Source organism: Lissotriton helveticus, chromosome 10 (assembly GCF_964261635.1).
Source record: "Lissotriton helveticus chromosome 10, aLisHel1.1, whole genome shotgun sequence".
Lineage (NCBI taxonomy): Eukaryota > Metazoa > Chordata > Amphibia > Caudata > Salamandridae > Lissotriton > Lissotriton helveticus.
The window spans coordinates 696,994,158-697,011,392 of NC_136071.1; the positions used below are offsets into that span (position 1 = coordinate 696,994,158).

Consider the following 17,235-nt stretch of genomic DNA (forward strand, 5'->3'; position numbering starts at 1 on the left):
GAGGAATATTATATATATTATACATAAGTATGGGCAATTGACAAGTTTTAAGATTCGGGGTGTAGAGGAATATTATATATTATATATATTATATATAAGTATGGGCAATTGACGAGTCATACTTAGAGAAAACTGGACAGAGACTTGGTGACAAATTTCTCCAAGATCTTAACGAGGTAAGGGAGCAGCGAAATAGGCCTATAGTTCGCCGAGCTATGTGTAGTAATACACATTGTAATATGAATATGATAATGTGTTTGAAGTTGCATTTGTTTTCATGAAATTGTGTATATACCAAATGCTAATTGCAGGATAAACCAACGAGTACAAAAAGTTTCCGACTAGAGGCACAGTTTATGTCAGCACCTCGGTGCACCATGGGTAGTGTAGTTTTGGTGGCAAGCGCGGGAGAATAGTGTAGGCGATATCACGTGGGAAAAGTGGGTGGTTACCTAAAGGGTTTAAATCTAGGTAGTATAATGGAAGTGGTGATAGCCGTTATGGAGGAGAGATGAAGATGGTGTTAGACAGCAGGTACGAGTGGGAAAATTGGGTCGAGTTGATAGTTTGGCTGAGGTTGGAATTTTGTAGGGCGGTTTGAGATCATGAAAGAGACGTTATTGGTAATGTAAACAATGAGAGTACTGGGCACGAACAGATGAAGAGAGGAAGAGTGGGTGTTAGGAAATTAAAGCGATTTAGGCGTACCTTGAGTGAAGTCGTGTTACATTAAAATTGAAGGAAATAAGCGCTGCCAGAGGAATCTCGAGGTGTAGAGGAATATTATATATATTATATATAAGTATGGGCAATTGACGAGTCATACTTAGAGATAAAATGTTTCTTCCTGTTTGATAAATTGAACATGAAAAAAGTGAACAGTATTTAATGTATTTGTTATTTTCATTTTCCCCTGACGAAGGGCCCAAGTGGCCTGCAATGCATTGAGTTTTCTAAATAAACTGCTGCCGTTGAACTCAGCGCTTGTACGTGTTTTAAATAAGAGGTTCGGATGGCCCATTTTTAACATGAGAAACCCAGGAAAATGCTTTCCTTGCATGTAGATTTGAACAGCGTTACGATTACAAAGAATACAGAAAAACCAAAGGAATAAAATGGATAAAACAGCAAACATTGGAATGAGAAGTGCAAATGCGGTTTGAAAGCAGTGCCATTGGGATTGGGGTGAAAGGTCGCCCCAAAAATGATGAAGAATGCAATTGAGCCAAATCTTGGGGAGGAAGTTTGGCGATCGCACTTTGAAAAATTATACTCAAAGTCTCAAGAGGGGTCTGCCGTAGTGGAGCCACCCGTGATCGATCTCACTTATGTTTCATCCGCTGACATTCCCCCTTGTTCCCAGGGTGAGGTATCAATGGCCTTAACCAAAGTCCTCCCAAATAAGGCTCCGGGACTGGATAGGGTCCCAGGTGACCTATACAAATCTGAGCAGGTAGTATGGGTCCCCTATCTGAGGTCTCTTTTCAATGCAATCCTCCAGGGTCTGACACCCCCCTAAACGTGGGCAGGGGCTGAGATCATTCCAATATTTAAAAAAGGTTGTCCTCTAGAACCGGCTAATTATAGACCTATCAGCCTGATTGACGTATCGCAAACATTTTTTGGGTGCGTCCTCTTGGAAAGACTCCAAACCTGGATTGACGGCCATAATATATTGACCCTCCTCCAAGCGGGATTTAGATAAAAAACCTCAACCATAGACCAGTTGTTTCATCTTCAACTGATCGTTGAAAAACTATCACCTCGGAGGGAGGATCAGGTGACCTATACAAATCTGAGCAGGTAGTATGGGTCCCCTATCTGAGGTCTCTTTTCAATGCAATCCTCCAGGGTCTGACACCCCCCTAAACGTGGGCAGGGGCTGAGATAATTCCAATATTTAAAAAAGGTTGTCCTCTAGAACCGGCTAATTATAGACCTATCAGCCTGATTGACGTATCGCAAATATTTTTTGGGTGCGTCCTCTTGGAAAGACTCCAAACCTGGATTGACGGCCATAATATATTGACCCTCCTCCAAGCGGGATTTAGATCAAAAACCTCAACCATAGACCAGTTGTTTCGTCTTCAACTGATCTGTTGGAAAACTATCACCTCGGAGGGAGGATCACTTTACTTAACATTTGTTGACCTCAAGTCGGCATTCGATCTGGTTGATCGAGATCAGCTGTGGGCCCTCCTTCTAGAAATGGGGACTCCGGTCTAATTGTGCCATCAGTTATGAAACCTCCATGTAGACACCTTTGCCAAAATTAGGTATGGGAACAGAGGGGAACTCTCGGCTCCGATCCCCGTAGAGAATGGCGTAAGACAAGGATGCGTCCTCGCTCCAACACTTCTTTCCCTTTTCCTAAATGGGTCAATTGCTGATCTCTTGGAGGTTAAGGATATAGATTCTCCTAAACTTGCAAATCACAAAATGCCAGTACTTATGTTTGCGGATGACACGCTGCTCCTATCAAAAACACCAATGGGGATGCAGCGTGTCATAGAGGCATTTGGCTCTTTTTGCAAGAAAAGGAACCTTGAGGTGAACTTAAAGAAAACCAAATATATGGTCTTCAATGCAGACACTACTAATTGCTCACATCCCAAATTAGATTTAACTGCCCTTGAGAGGGTACCTATATTTGATTATTTGGGGCTTACCCTAAACGATATCATGGACTGGGGCCCACAGACCTCGAAGGCGAATTTAAAACTCACTCGGGTTAGTGGGCGTATCTTAAAAATACATCGGAGTTGTGCAGCAAAGGTTATTGGCCCCCTCGTAGACATTTTTAAACTACAAGCAAGGGGTGCCTCCCTGTATGGTGCGGAGCTTTGGGGTCATTCTCATTCTCATACTAAAGGATTGAGCACAACTGAGAATAACTTTTTAAGACAACTATTGGCTCTCCCTAATAGTACCCCCCTAATCCCTCTACGGATGGACCTAGGCATTCTCCCTATCGCTGAAGTGATTGCCTCTCGTCCACTACTTTATTGGCGACGGCTATGGAGCACCCCTGAGCTGGCCAATTATAGAGAGGAATTAAAATCTGTTATGTGTATCCTAGGGGCAGGGAAAATCCCATGGCTATCCTACATTCGGAAGACCTTCCGTCAAATCGGAAGGAGCGATATGTGGTCTTCACCTGAGGAGTCATGTTCTGCCACCTCCAAACATTCGCTAACCTCTGATATAAAAGAATTTCATCTTATGCCCATTTATAGGGTGACACAGTCTTCAAGTCTAACCTCGAGGTTCCTTGATGCAAAATCACTCTATAAAATGGAGCCGGCCTTAGATCTTATACAACCATCCCTAGCAAAGAAACTGTTCCTCCAATTTTGACACGGGCAACTCCCACTCTATGCATTTTCTAACAACTGGCATGGAGCTAATAGACTATTATGTCCCGCGTGTAACAAGTCTGAAGAATCAGAGGCCCCGTGATCTTTTTTTGCCCTGCCTACAAGGTTCCAAGATCAAAGTGGGTTCAACTCTGTAGGAATTTTGGGTTCAGGAACTATAGAGATGTTCTTCGTCTACTTAGGTAAGATACACACCTTGTCTTTGTTGTTGCTATACCAAAGTTCCTTTTGGCAATGTGGTGTAAGCGCAGATGTTTGTTGAAAAGTTAAGGCTGTGTAAGATAATGACTTTCCCATTCTCTATGTTCCCAGATTTTAACTGTTACAAATTTGTTTTTAACCATGTTTTAACTGTGCCTTCGGTTTATCTATTTATATATATATATATTTTTTAAATGTTTTTATTGATTTTAACATATTTATTCCCCCCCCCCGGACAGGTATACATTCTGTACATTAACATCATGAATTTGACGTTGTGTTTGTCATATTTCAGTATACATTATAGAGAATTTACAAAATATATTCCAAGCATCACGAAAAACCAATTAAAGCAATAACTTAAATACATTACAACCTTGGTAATAAATCAGTTTTGTAGATCTCGCCAGTGTGTGAGAGGAGTCTAGATTTTCATGCCCCTTTCGCGTCGCCGTCTACCTTTCCGCTTATATATAGCTATCTCGATATTATGCACAGCTAAAAGCCTGGCTAGCCACTGTTGAAAAGTGGGCGGTAGCGGGTCTAGCCAAGCCGAGGCTATACATAGCCTCCAAACAGCCATAGCAACAAATATAAACTCGTGACCGCTCTCAAGATTATCTAAATATTCCACCCCAAGTACCATTACCTCTGGTGACAAGGCGACCTTTCTATGAAGAACCAAAGTTAAGAACCTCTCTATATTTGTATCAAAGGTATTAACACCGGGCAAGAGGCAAAGATATGGATGCAGTCTGCTTTAGATAGGTTGCATGGTTGCATCTCGGGCAGTAGGTCCCCTTACCGGTTCCCCATTTTGCGATCCTATCGGGTGTATAGTAAAGAAAAAAACAGGTTTTGTAAAATTGTGCCTGGAGTTTGGTAGAAATAAGGATGGTTTGAGCTAGCTGATAAGAATATAGGAATCCTTCTTTAGAGATCTTGAGTTTACTTTGCCATCTCGTTGCCGTTTTATCTAGATCGTCAGGTAACCTATCCAGCAATGACACATAAACTCCACCGATTGTATGTTTCTTAGAATGTACAATTGTCTCTACTACAGTAGATTATTCCCCGAGTGTCCTTGCTTCAGATTTGTGAATTAAGAAGTCCCTAATTTGGAGATATTTAAAAAAATCCCGCCAGTCTAAACCAAATTCTCCCTTTAGAGCATCAAAAGATTTAATCCCCTGGTTAGTATAAAAATCCCCTAATTGTGTTATTCCCAAATTATACCATTTATTAACGCAGTTATCTTTAAAGATTGTTGGTGGAAGAAGTGGGTTATTTAGTACCGGAGTGTAATATAAGAATCGTCCTATTCCTAATACTTTTTTTACAGCCTTCCAAACCTTAAAACAACTATAAGGAGTCTTGAATTTGACCTTTTTGTGGTAACTGTCGTGTATGTGTCTCCAAAAATAGCCATAACAGGAATTCCCCACCAATAGCTGAAAGATTGAAGCGGTATGTACCTCTGTTTTGTTCCCCTCTTGCAATAATTCCTTACTGTAGAGTAATACACATGACCAGTAATATCTCTTTAAATTGGGAAGTGCCAACCCACCTCTGTCCTTAGGAAGGGTAAGATATCTATATGCCCGTCGGGGTTGCGCGTATGACCATATAAATCCTGAAAAAGTACGTTCCATTACTGTAAACCACTGATTAGAAAACTCTAGACAAACTGCTCTGAATAAATATAATATTTTGGGAAAGTACAACATTTTAATTGCATTTGCTCTTCCAAAAATGGACAGGTGGACGTTGTCTAACCGTCGTAGATCCTTTTTTATCGTATTCAGCAGTGGCTTAAGATTTATGTCTATAACTTCCTCTAACTTTGAAGAAATTGTGACACCCAGGCATGTCTCTCCCTTCACCACCCTAGGATCATCCATTACAATTTTTTGATTTAGGACAATTTGTGTCTTTTCCTGATTTAACGCGTAACCAGAAACCAGCCCAAATTTCCTGGCCTCGGCCTCAATGATCAGCATTGCTACTGTGGGATCTGCGGTAACTATAGCAATATCATCAGCATATGCTAATGTTTTTGTCGGGTACCCCTGTGATATAATGGGTGTTATATGATTTTTTTTCTCCAAATAGCGAATAAAGGAATCTATATATATTGCAAAGAGCAATGGCGAGCAAGGGCACCCTTGGCGAGTTCCCCTGGAGACGGCAATTTCCTTAGTTATGCTTCCATTGACAGATACAACAGCCCTAGGATTATTATACATCTTTTGTATCGCCTGAATAAATTTCGTTTGAAATCCCATCATTGCCATTGCTTTCCAAAGAAACTGCCAGGAGACCCTATCAAAGGCCTTCTCTGCATCCAAAAGGATCAGGGCCATAGGGTCTCCTGTAGTTTCTGTTCCGTCAAAAAGTGTAATAACCCTCTGGATATGATTTATCGTTGACCTTCCAGGGACAAAACCATGATGACTGTTGACTATCACTTTGTGTATTATAGGTGCAATTCGGTTTGCCAAGATTTTGGAGTATATTTTAGAATCTGCATTTATAAGGGTTATAGGGCGATATGATCCTAAATGTTCTGGGGTTTTCCCCTTTTTAGCAAAAATCACAATTTTGGCCCTAGACCAGGAACTGGGAGGTTCCCCCCCAGAAAAGATATGAATAATCAAATCCCTAAATATGTGTTTAATTTCGTCTATAAATGTGCCATAAAACTCTGAAGGTATGCTATCCAGACCTGTTGCCTTTCCTTTAGGGAGGCTCTTGACCGCGGTCAATACCTCTTCCATGTTCGGTGTTTCCTCTAGAGCCAGCTGCGTATTTACCTCAAGATTTACGACTTCACAATTCTCTAAGTACCTTTCTATTGCTATAACGTCTTCCTTGCCGTTATCCGTGTATAATTCATTATAAAACCTCCAAAATGCTTGCTTAATCAACTCTGCGTCTTTTAACTGGCCTTCCACTGGGTCAATAATCTCCCTTATTAGGTTAGCATTGACCTGTTGTCGCAATCGCACCGCCAATTGATGCCCCACTTGCTCATTGAATTCATATATTAATTCTTTTCGTGCCGTGGCTTTCCGAATTGCCTTATCTGAAAACATATTAGTGATTGCTGCCTTGGCAACCGCTACTTGGGCTAAGGTGTTAGAGATGTCCCCAGTTGTATCTCTATTGCTAGTAACACTAATGAGTCCTACTTCTGCTGAAATAAGCTCATCCTGCAACCTCTGCATCTCCTCTTTCTCTCGCCTGTTTGCTCTGAGGGAATATGACATAGTCTCACCCCGGACCCCTGCTTTCAACGTGTCCCAAACAACCTCTATTGATGTACTATTGATGTTTTCTGCTAGGAACTTGGGTATCCAGTCTTTCATGTGGATACAATACTGAGGGTCGTTCAGTAATGCTTTTTCAAATGACCATAGGCTAGGCTCTGATTTAACTAGTCTAATAGTCAGTGTACATAAAAGGGGGTTGTGGTCCGATAGTACCCGAGGCAATTTAACTGTTTGGGAATTCCTGACTAGTGAATTTGAAAGTAAAATATAGTCAATTCTGGCATGCGTGCGGTGTGGATTGGAATAAAAGGTATAGCCAAGGTCACCGGTGTTGGGGTTTGAAGTCTGCCAGCTATCCACCAGTCCATGTATAAGACACAGATCTTTAAGAGAGCGGAATACTTTGGGTTTACGTCCTTTATAGACCCAGTCATCGTTTAAGGACCAGTTGACCGGTAGGTTTATATTGAAGTCCCCACAGACCAATACCGGAAGAGGCCAGTGTGATAGTTCGTTAGAGACCTCATAGAAAACCCCGGGGTCATCTGTATTGCTCCCATAAATAGCACAAATTGTCATTTTTTGCCCTGTTTGATAACTGCATTCGGTGATAGCCCAACGGCCAAACTTATCAGTTTTAGATTTGTTAAACACCAATCCACTCCCTTTAGCCAGAATAGCAACCCCTCGAATTTTAACACCTTGTGAGGTAGCACACACCAATTTATATCCTAGTGTATTTAACAGCTGGCTCTGGGACCCTTCAATATGAGTTTCCTGCATACATACAACATTGGCTCCCCAGTTTTGTAGGCCAATTGCAACCATTTGTCTTTTTTTGAGATCGTTCAGTCCGCAAATATTCAGAGATAGTATTTTTATCCCAGCCATACTGCTAATAAAAGAGTACCATATTTTTTATCCCAGACAATCTAGTTTCCTGTGATCTCTTTAAGTATTTCCATATTTCTTTTTGACATAAATTTACTCCCCTGTATGTCCAACCTGTCCGGCCTTCCCCCCTCCCCATCCCCCCCCTCCCCCCACCATCTTTGAAGGTTACCTGGGCCTATCTGGACCAGGGGTGCGACATCCGCGCAAACGGGCTCTGCGAGCTAGGCTAGTTTATTAGTATAAGTAGTATGCTTATCTTTTGTAGTTGACCATAAGCCTACATTTCATAATAATTATTAAACTTAATTTCCCTATACCAATCTGCCATTCTGCTAAAAGTCCACGCTTCCCCAATATATACCTTCTACCTGATACAAATTATAATAGTTAACTCTATTTATATTTTTAATGAAATGGCCCATGTGATGTATTCCCCCTGTAGATGCGACCAGCCCCCCAACATTACTATCTGTCTTTTTGCCCATTGTACCCTATGACTCTAAAGAAACATCATTCCACTCAATTTTAACTGTCATTGTTTTTTAACTTCAAAGTGTATTTTATTGTGTGTTCAACATTGAAATTGAGCTTTTATGGCAGCAATTGCCGAAATAAAATCTTTATGAATTGAATTGAATAAAACGGCTGCTTAGAAACATGTCGTGTTTGGTGTCAAACACCTTGGAATCATACCAGTAACTAGTGTGGGAGGCATGATTCCACCCTTCTGAAGGGACATATGTGGGTCACCAGTATACCTGGTACCAGCTTTCCCGACCTGGGTAGCACAAAATGGATGCTGCCAGCCACAGACCCGATTCTGCTCTTCTGCTGCTGAGCCAAACTCACGCAGCGGAAGGCATGACAATAGGCATCCTGTCACAGGGAGGTGTAACCACCTCCCAGACAGGATTTAGTGTATTGGGGCTGGGTGGGTGCACTCTTAGAGTGCCAGACAGTCTGCACTGGGGGCACATTTGGTGCCCCTCTACATAGTCCAGTTCAAACCAATTCTAGGAGCAATTTGCTCCTGCTCTAGTGCGAAACTGGACAAAGGACATGGGTGTAGCACCCCTCTGTCCTGCCTCTCCCCTAGGAGGGTCTAGAGAATCTTTCCAACCCCTTCCCATGGGTATAAAGTGGGTTACCTGGCTATAGGACTTAAGATTTTACATGGACAAGATTCTTCTAAGAAGAAACCAAGTACTTTGACTGCCTGCACAATTCTGGATGACTGAAGAATCTCCCTTGGAGTAGAGGAGTTACACCCCACCAAAAGCAGGCACCGAAATGCATCTGACTGGTTTCCTTCTACCAAGCTCCTGAGGACTTAAGCAACATAGGATGTGGGTTTCCAAAAGTCCCTGAGATCTATCTGCCCTCTCAGCAATTCTGAGACCAGTATCCCTCATGGGGACCGTGCAAGCCAAACCCCTGTGCACCATGTACATTTGCAGTTGCATATGCTTAGTGACAATTCCTGAGATTGTGCATTGGACTCTGTGTAGTCCTCACTCCAAGCAGTATTTTCACCAAATATTTCCGGTCTCCACTCCACGAGTGTCCTGTGGGCTGGTACTTTGCAAACTTGCTTGAGGTCTCCTTGCGATCCCTGGTCCGCTGGCCTGTGCATCCTGGTGAAGGTCACCTTGTTAATTCTTGGGCTTACATGGTTGCTCCAGGGATACCCTAACTCTCCATTGCTTGGAGAGTTCCTTGGACCTTGCTGGTCCTCCCCGTAACCTGTTTCCCCTGACCCCTTGGGTTGCATTTTCCAAGGCTTGTTGGTGCTCCAGACAGACATCGACCCCTCAGCTCTCGACATCCTTTGTGGGACAGCTCACCTCTGGACTCTGATCATCCTTGATGTCTCATGGTCCCCGTGGCTGCGGAGTCAAGCAACCCTTCTTTACTCCTGAAGCACTGAACATCAGTTGGCATTCGACTACAGAGCCCCTGGTCATCTGAAGTGACCCAGACTCTGCCCTCTCTGCTTTTAGGTTCTTCTCACCTCGAATCCAGGCTTGGATTCCACCAGACATTTTTCCCTCTCCTGGCAGCAGGACTTCTTTTCAGCTCTCCTTAGAAAACGACAATGGTTTCCGACACCACTTGAGCCCTACGCACCTGGCTCCTCTGGGATTGGTAACACAGGTACTTCAGTACTCACTGGTGGGTTGACCTTAGAACCTCCTAAGTTACAAAGGGTTTGCTCAAAGTCCTCTTAGAAGTGTTTTTAACTTGTACATTTCCAACATCAATTTTCCCATAGAGTTGTACGGAGCACGCGTCTGTGTTTCCTCATTGCAGCCGTCCTCCGTGGGCTTCCTGTGTCACTCCTCTGGGTGGTTCCTTGGGGTTTAGCAAAATAAAGCACAAAGTTCCCCAGAAAGGCTGAGAGGGAAGAGTGTGAAGGTGTATAGGGAAAGCCAAGAGGGGGAGGAAAAAGGGGGATTCCCCTCTTGGGAACTAGAACCCTCACACACCCAGCAAGCTAGGTGTCATGCTTCATCATATGGGTCCTGCTCCTCGTCAGGCTGGCGCTGCAATGTCTGACGGGCACCCGCGAAGGGGCTCTTTAGCGGAGATCTTTTGTTCCTGCCATATGGTGCATGCGTATGAGAGGGCAAGAAAGTGTAGTCGTGAGAAGGTGGTGGTGATTAAAAAAGGTTGGTCAGTCCACAAGGATTTTTATTAACGTGGCTGACTCCCTTGGTTAAAATGGTGGGAGGGGAGATAGAGCGCTACGGAAGAATTTGGCAGAACTATCTACAACCCTCTGGTGAGGTCGACATGTTTCATGCTAAACTAGCAATTCTTCAGGACCTTGGTGACTAGTACTACACAGTGAGATATTGAGCTTGTATACAGCCTTAGCTTGGTTGGTCTGTGATGCAGGCCAATTGGCCCTGCTTCGAATAATGCGACCTACAAGGGGGGGAGAACACATAAGGATCACTGTCAGTATGATTCTCCTCTAGAAAGTAGGTGCATTTCCCTATAAATAAAACATACCCACTGAATTACTTAAAAGACTCAGCCGAGTTAAAAACAATGAAGAATTGGATAAAAAAGCAATGGAAGATCGGACAAAAAAAATCACCCTGGGAGTCTCCCTAAGGTGCCCCGCAGTCTGCTCCTGTGGGACCTGCACAGGGGAGTCAGGGACCTGAGGAGTGTTATGGAAGGAGGAAGGGTATAATTAGTTTCCTTCGATGGCAGCCGGTTGTCAATAATCAGGGAGAGTATAATCATACCCAGGCTAGACTAATCAATTTTATTGTCAATGCCCCGTGCCACGGCCTCAGGGCGGCAACCGTGATAGTCATATGGCCTGCAGTGTGGGTTGGTTGATACCACCCCTCCAATGGTAAGTGACGTCTGGCAGGGAGAACGCGTGGAACCCTCCCTCATCCTCGAGTCCGCAGCGTCTACAGGGTGAGCAGCCGCGGGCCTGCGAGGAGAGGAGAAGTGAAGCACGCGCCTCCATCTCAGAAAATCACACACTGAGAGGTGCGGACCCCGTTCCCAGTATTAGCCTTTGTGCCCCTGGGTTGGCCCATTTCAGCCAAAGCACTAAACAATGACACGCAATTGCTCAGTGAACAGCAGATATTAAATTAAAGCTCAGACCCCATCTATGAGCCGAAAAGCGCGAGGAAAACTTACCCCAACGGCGTGCGGTCTCAGCCTGCAACACCTACCCCCACGTGGAATCCGTGGCGGATCCGGAGCGACTGGTAGCATGTTTGTCGGTGATGTCGTCTACTTGTACCCAGCGCTTCCGGGTTCCCGGTGGATGCCAGTGTGGGCTAGGTCGCGCCTGTCGAGTGTGCGCATGCGCCAGGGGTTACGGGAAATGACTAGCTGAGAGTAGTGATTTCAATGGGGAAACATGGCGAAACATAGCGGCCATGTTGGGTAGGTTACGGGAAGGGATAATCTCCTCTGCCTCACTAAGCCTCGGGCATCCGTGACAGCTCGGCTGGTTGTGGGATCTGAATGTTTTTGAAATTTTTCGTGGCAAGAACTATATACACACGAAAAGGGATTACAGCCCGGTTAAATGAATTTGTGTGGGTTTTAGACTCCAGGTAGGTAGAGAGGTTGGCGTGGGAAGTTTGTGCGAGATTCATGGTGATGGCTATAGCTGGAGAATCAGCCAAGGGCTTGTGGATTAGGGGACACTCGAATTTAAAGGTTAATGAGGCTATCTGGTGGTACACAAATAGTCACAGTAAGGGACAATTATCAGACCAAAGTGGACTGGGTTGGTGCAGGTCACTGCGGTAGACAAAGTATAGACAGGTGGTCTAATTGTGAATGGATGACCAGGGCACAGCGTCATTTAGACCCAGTGTGTCCAGTTTGATGCGATGGACCCACCTTTGTTCAATCCTGAACAAGCCAGTTTTAGTGATTCCTGGATGGCATTCTATAACCAGCCAGCGAATGCTGTCGGCTGTGTGTCCCATTTGTGTATAGTGTTGGTATAGTCTAGTGTTAGTTCTAAGGCATCTTATGTTGCTTTTGTGTTCTTGGATACGCAACTTTATCTGTCGCATTGTCATTCCAATGTATTGTAGGTTACAGGGACACGTGAGGAGATAAATGCATTTGGCGCTATTACAATTGGTATGCCTACGCAACTGCCAGGTGAATGTGTCAGATAGCTGGATCTCTTTTGTAACACTAGTTTGTGGACATACTGTACAACCACCGCAAGGGAAATGGCCAACTACTGGAGGGAGATCCCACAGGGTGCTCTGATTGTTTGCATTCAGTTTTTTAGGTCTAGTATGGACCAAGGCATCCTTCAAATTCGATGTACGCTTAAAAGCAAATCTTGGGCGTGGGAAGCTCAAACCACCGGAGTTAATGATGTTCCAATGTCCGTTAATGGTCTTTTTGATGAAGGCAGAATTCTTTGTGAATGTGGTCACACAGGTGATAACATCATCGGGGTCTTTCTCTCTAGTCTCCAATAGTGTCTCCCTAGGGTTATTTGCAGCCCTTTGGTAGGAGTTTTTTATCAGTCTAGAGGGGTAGCCCCTGTCTCTAAGTTTGTGTTGCAGGGTGGAGGCTTCTTGTTTGAAGTCAGTGTTGGTGGTACAATTCCTGCGAATACGCAAAAATTGGCCGAAAGGTAGATTGTCCCTCAGTGCTTTCGGATGGTGGCTATTGTACAGAAGTAAGCTGTTTCTGTCTGTGTTCTTGCGGTACAGAGTGGTGTTTAGACCATCAGCCTCTAGATTGATTCTGAGGTCTAAGAAGGGGATGGAGGTGTCAGAAATAGTCCCTGTAAACTTGAGATAGGGGTTCTGTCCATTTATCTAAGTACAAAAGGCCTCACATGTCATACGGTCACCCCTCCAAAAAATTAGGATATCGTCAATGAAGCGACGCCAGAGTGTGATGTTTCCCAGGAATGGGTTCTGTGGGGTACTGATTGTGTTCTCCTCAAAAGTAGCCATGTAAATACAGGCTAGACTAGGAGCAAATGTTGAACCCATGGAAGTCCCTTGGATCTGGTGGTATAATTGGGTTCCATATTGAAAAAAGTTTTCGGTGAGGGCTATACTTGCGCATGCCATGATGAAGGAGATCGGGGTAGGGGAGGACCACTCTTCTTGTCGGAGGGTGGATTCTACAGCTTCAAGGGTGGCTTGTTGTGGAATATTGGTGTATAATGCTTCCACATCTAATGTTAGCAGCAAGTCAACACCCTCCCTCCCTTCAATGTTGTCTATCAGACGGAGTACATCTCTGGTGTCCTGGAGAAATGATGGAATTTTCTTGACCAGGGGTTGGGGTCCCAGCAATTCTACGTGCTCTAGGCACTGTGTCTATTGAAGTCATTGTTGTTATACAATTTGTTTAGTATATGGTTCGGTCTCCCCCTGGAGCCCGCTGTGTATTTTGCTATTTACAAATATTCTATTGATTCAGCATTGTGTGCTTTGTGCCCTAGTCTTGTATAGAGACTAGTAGAGAGTATTATATTAATAAACACATCCTTTTATACAAACACTGTGTGGTTCTCCTTTCATTTAATCATTTAGGAGGTGATATTCTGGTAAAACAAGCTGTTTTACATTCCTTCAAGATTAAACCTGAAGGCTGCTCTCAATAGCTACCACTACTATAGTTTTCAATAAGGTTATCTTTGACCTCAGACATCATAAGTGTCGTGTGGCCTGGTACAAGGTGCCCACTTTAATTAGTGGACAGCATATACCAACCCACCATCTCACAGACCTGTTCTGTGGGGCTTGTACAACTTGAACGGCTGCTATTGTGCTCTACTTTTGTGTGTATGAGTAGAAATTAATCTGCTGCTGTCCTCCCTATATCACTCATGTTTTAGGGAAGCCTGTACTACTACTGTCGGTACTGTACTCACTTTAGAGTGTGTGAGGTAAGATTATACAGCCTATATCACTTACATATGTGAGAAACACTTGTTCAAATGTTGACTGGTGATGTGTCTGTTGCAAAACTAATGACCATACTGTCTAGCAAAGCATTTTTGCCTTTCCATTCGGTAGTCCTACTAATTTGGCTGCGATGACTACATAGTGATTTACTCATAATGTTATATCGAGTCAATCAATGTTTTGACATACATGCGTTGATCACAATTAACTACAGTGTTCCATAGCAAGGCATCTGGTTTGACTTCAAGTATCTAACTAAAAAAGTGATTCCATCTGGTCCACAACAGAATAACATTTACTTACATTACACTAACATCCCAATGGAACTGAAAAAAACATGAATACTCCTTTAGGATGCAAATGCAAAGAGTTACCAGTAACCAATCAACAGAGCAGCATGGCATGGTGATCTAGTCCTAAAATAGAGAATGAAAAGTGCCCTTTTCTAAATTTTAATGATTCCAGAATTTTTAACAGTTTTTGACTGTACCCCAAAGACTACCACCCGGTGAAAGGATACCGTAGACAATATGTAAACTGGAAAAAAGTTGTGAGTGGAGTGCCCAGACGTCCCTGTTTTCCCTGGACAGTCTCGGTTTTTGGTGGACTATCTCAGTGTCCCAACATATTTCTTCATTTTTGGGACAAAGGCCAGGTAATGCCATTTTAAGGGGGACTGGAAGGCATGCTCCCCTTACATGGGTTGTTCGGAAGAATGAAAACATTAGGCAATTAAGGGAAGACAGGGTGGGGAGACTGGCAGGAGGCATAGGGTGGATGTCCTGCCATACATAATGTTAAGAAAATGTATCATTGTAACTGTACCCTTATATATGTTTGTGTATGTCTATATATATATTTGCACACACCAAGACATGCAAAACACACATATGTGTGTGCACACATTTAAAAGTGTGTAGTGTATTATATATATATATGCAAAAACCAGGACAGGACAGATATGGAAGTAAGTCTACAGACTTTGGTCCTACTTTTATATCTGCCATCTTTCCGTTATTTGGTTCTTAATCAGGTCACCCTAGTTGTAAGGGAGTCATTAACTAGAACCTCCCTTATCTTCTTCTTCGTCTCTAAGACTTGCTCCCTTTGCCATTCACAAAATAAAAAAAATCTGGGATGCTTATGCTTCAAACACCTCCTTCCTGGATGTCTTGCCTTCTTCTTTCAAAACCTTTTAAAGAAAAATCACTGCCATTCTGCAACATTTCCTCACCTCTCTCAGAACCTCCCTCCTTCCTTTAGATTCAAATGTTGGCTGGAATCCTGGCACACCCCACCATCTGCCTTAGTCCCAGGCTTTCTCCTCCCTGTTGTAGAATGGGATAACAATGTAGGCACCATGCTGGCAGTGACTCAGTCAGAGCACCTCATGAGAACCGACCTGCCAACTCACATGGTGCCACCGTTATCATCTTCTATCTGGTGGTCATATGGTGAGGAGCTGCTATCACAGAATAGAAGCTGATGTGAGTTGAAAATCCCTGCTGAGAGCGTTTCCAACTCACATTGTGTGGAGGCTAAGCACAGCTAATTTCCATTGGGGTTTTGCAACCTCCCTAGGACATTAGCGGCAGCCTTTGAAGCGTGGGTTTCTCTATTATAGAGGGGTTAGAGTGGCTCATGGGCAGTGACCTACCCAAATCACCACCCCCCACATCAATGGCCACGCCTCCTCAGAAGCACTGTAATGCTTCGGGAGGTAATGGGATTAAGGCCCCCCTTCCCATCCCCTGCATCTCAAGATACTCTCCTCTCACATGGTGAGTGCTGTTTGGGAGGTTAACATGTCCGTGAGAATGGCAAAGATGCTCTATCTTTTGCATTTCTGTACAGATATGGGGGAGCCAGGGAAGAGGGTGACTTATGACACCCATGCATCACCCACAGTTCCACTGATTTTCAGCCCGGTAGGCATTACTCCTTATGAAGAGATATACAGCAATGGGATAATGCACAGCCTTCTGGGGTGATTACATTTAATATAACTAAGGGCCAGATGTAGGTAAATGGGAAATACCGATTTCTTAATACCGAATTTCACCGATTCGGCATAAAGAAATTGGTATTTCTGATGTAGGTAAAAAATCTGTAATTTTTACCGATTTGGTAACATTCGGAAAAATAAATCCCTGCGATTGAGGAATCAGCCAATCCTATGCATCCACACCACCTCCCAACCAGGAAGTGGACACACCCAAGCAGCTGCACTGAATCAGAATCTGCTGGAGAGGCAGGGAGTGCAGAGAACTACAAAGAAATCTGGGGGTCTAAAAAGGGTGAGCAAAAATCGAATTATCACAACACAGAGGAGACGAAGAAACCAAGCACCTATCCACACTTATCCATAGTCAAGTGCGGACAAAAAAGAGGAGACCTTCGCGGAATGATAGGATGTCCATCAACTACCAAGAAAGGTCAGTGTCATCACTTGGATATCCTTCCCTCTTACCACTACTCATCCAGAGCCCTGGGGGAAGTATGTGGATTGGATGGTCATCTCACCTGCTGCACTCGCTTCCCCTGCAGGTCTAGCGTTCTCCATGCAGCTGATTGCGGGCTGGCTGGGGATGTGGGATCTCTTTCACGGGCGCCATCTTGGGGGAGTGGAGGTCGGCGGGCTAGTGCTGCGAGCTACACTGGGCTACACTGGCCATAGAGTACTTATAGAGTCCAGAACGCCAGCGCTCATTACTAGAGTGATACCTGATGCGGAAAGCCGGGAATCATAGGGACGCATTTTAAAATTGTAATTCTTTGCTAATTTTAAAATATCTTTTTCTGTCATCTCACCTGCTGCACTCGCTTCCCCTGCAGGTCTCGCGTTCTCCATGCGGCCGATTGAGCGCTGACTGGGGACGTGGAATCTCTTTCACTGGCGCCATCTTGGGGGAGTGGAGGTCGGCGGGCTACACTGGGCTACACTGGCCATAGAGTACTTATAGAGCCCAGAACGCCAGCGCTCATTACTAGAGTGATACCTGAGGCGGAAATCCAGGAATCATAGGGACGCATTTTTAAATTGTAATTCTTTGC

The 17,235-nt window shown here is 44.1% G+C and overlaps 1 long non-coding RNA gene across 1 annotated transcript in view; it reads right to left on the bottom strand.

The window, feature by feature from the left end:
* LOC144785457 (uncharacterized) overlaps nucleotides 1–17,235 on the bottom strand; it is an 87,768-nt gene that overhangs the window by 61,561 nt on the left and 8,972 nt on the right. The gene's annotated exons all lie outside the window — the stretch shown is intronic.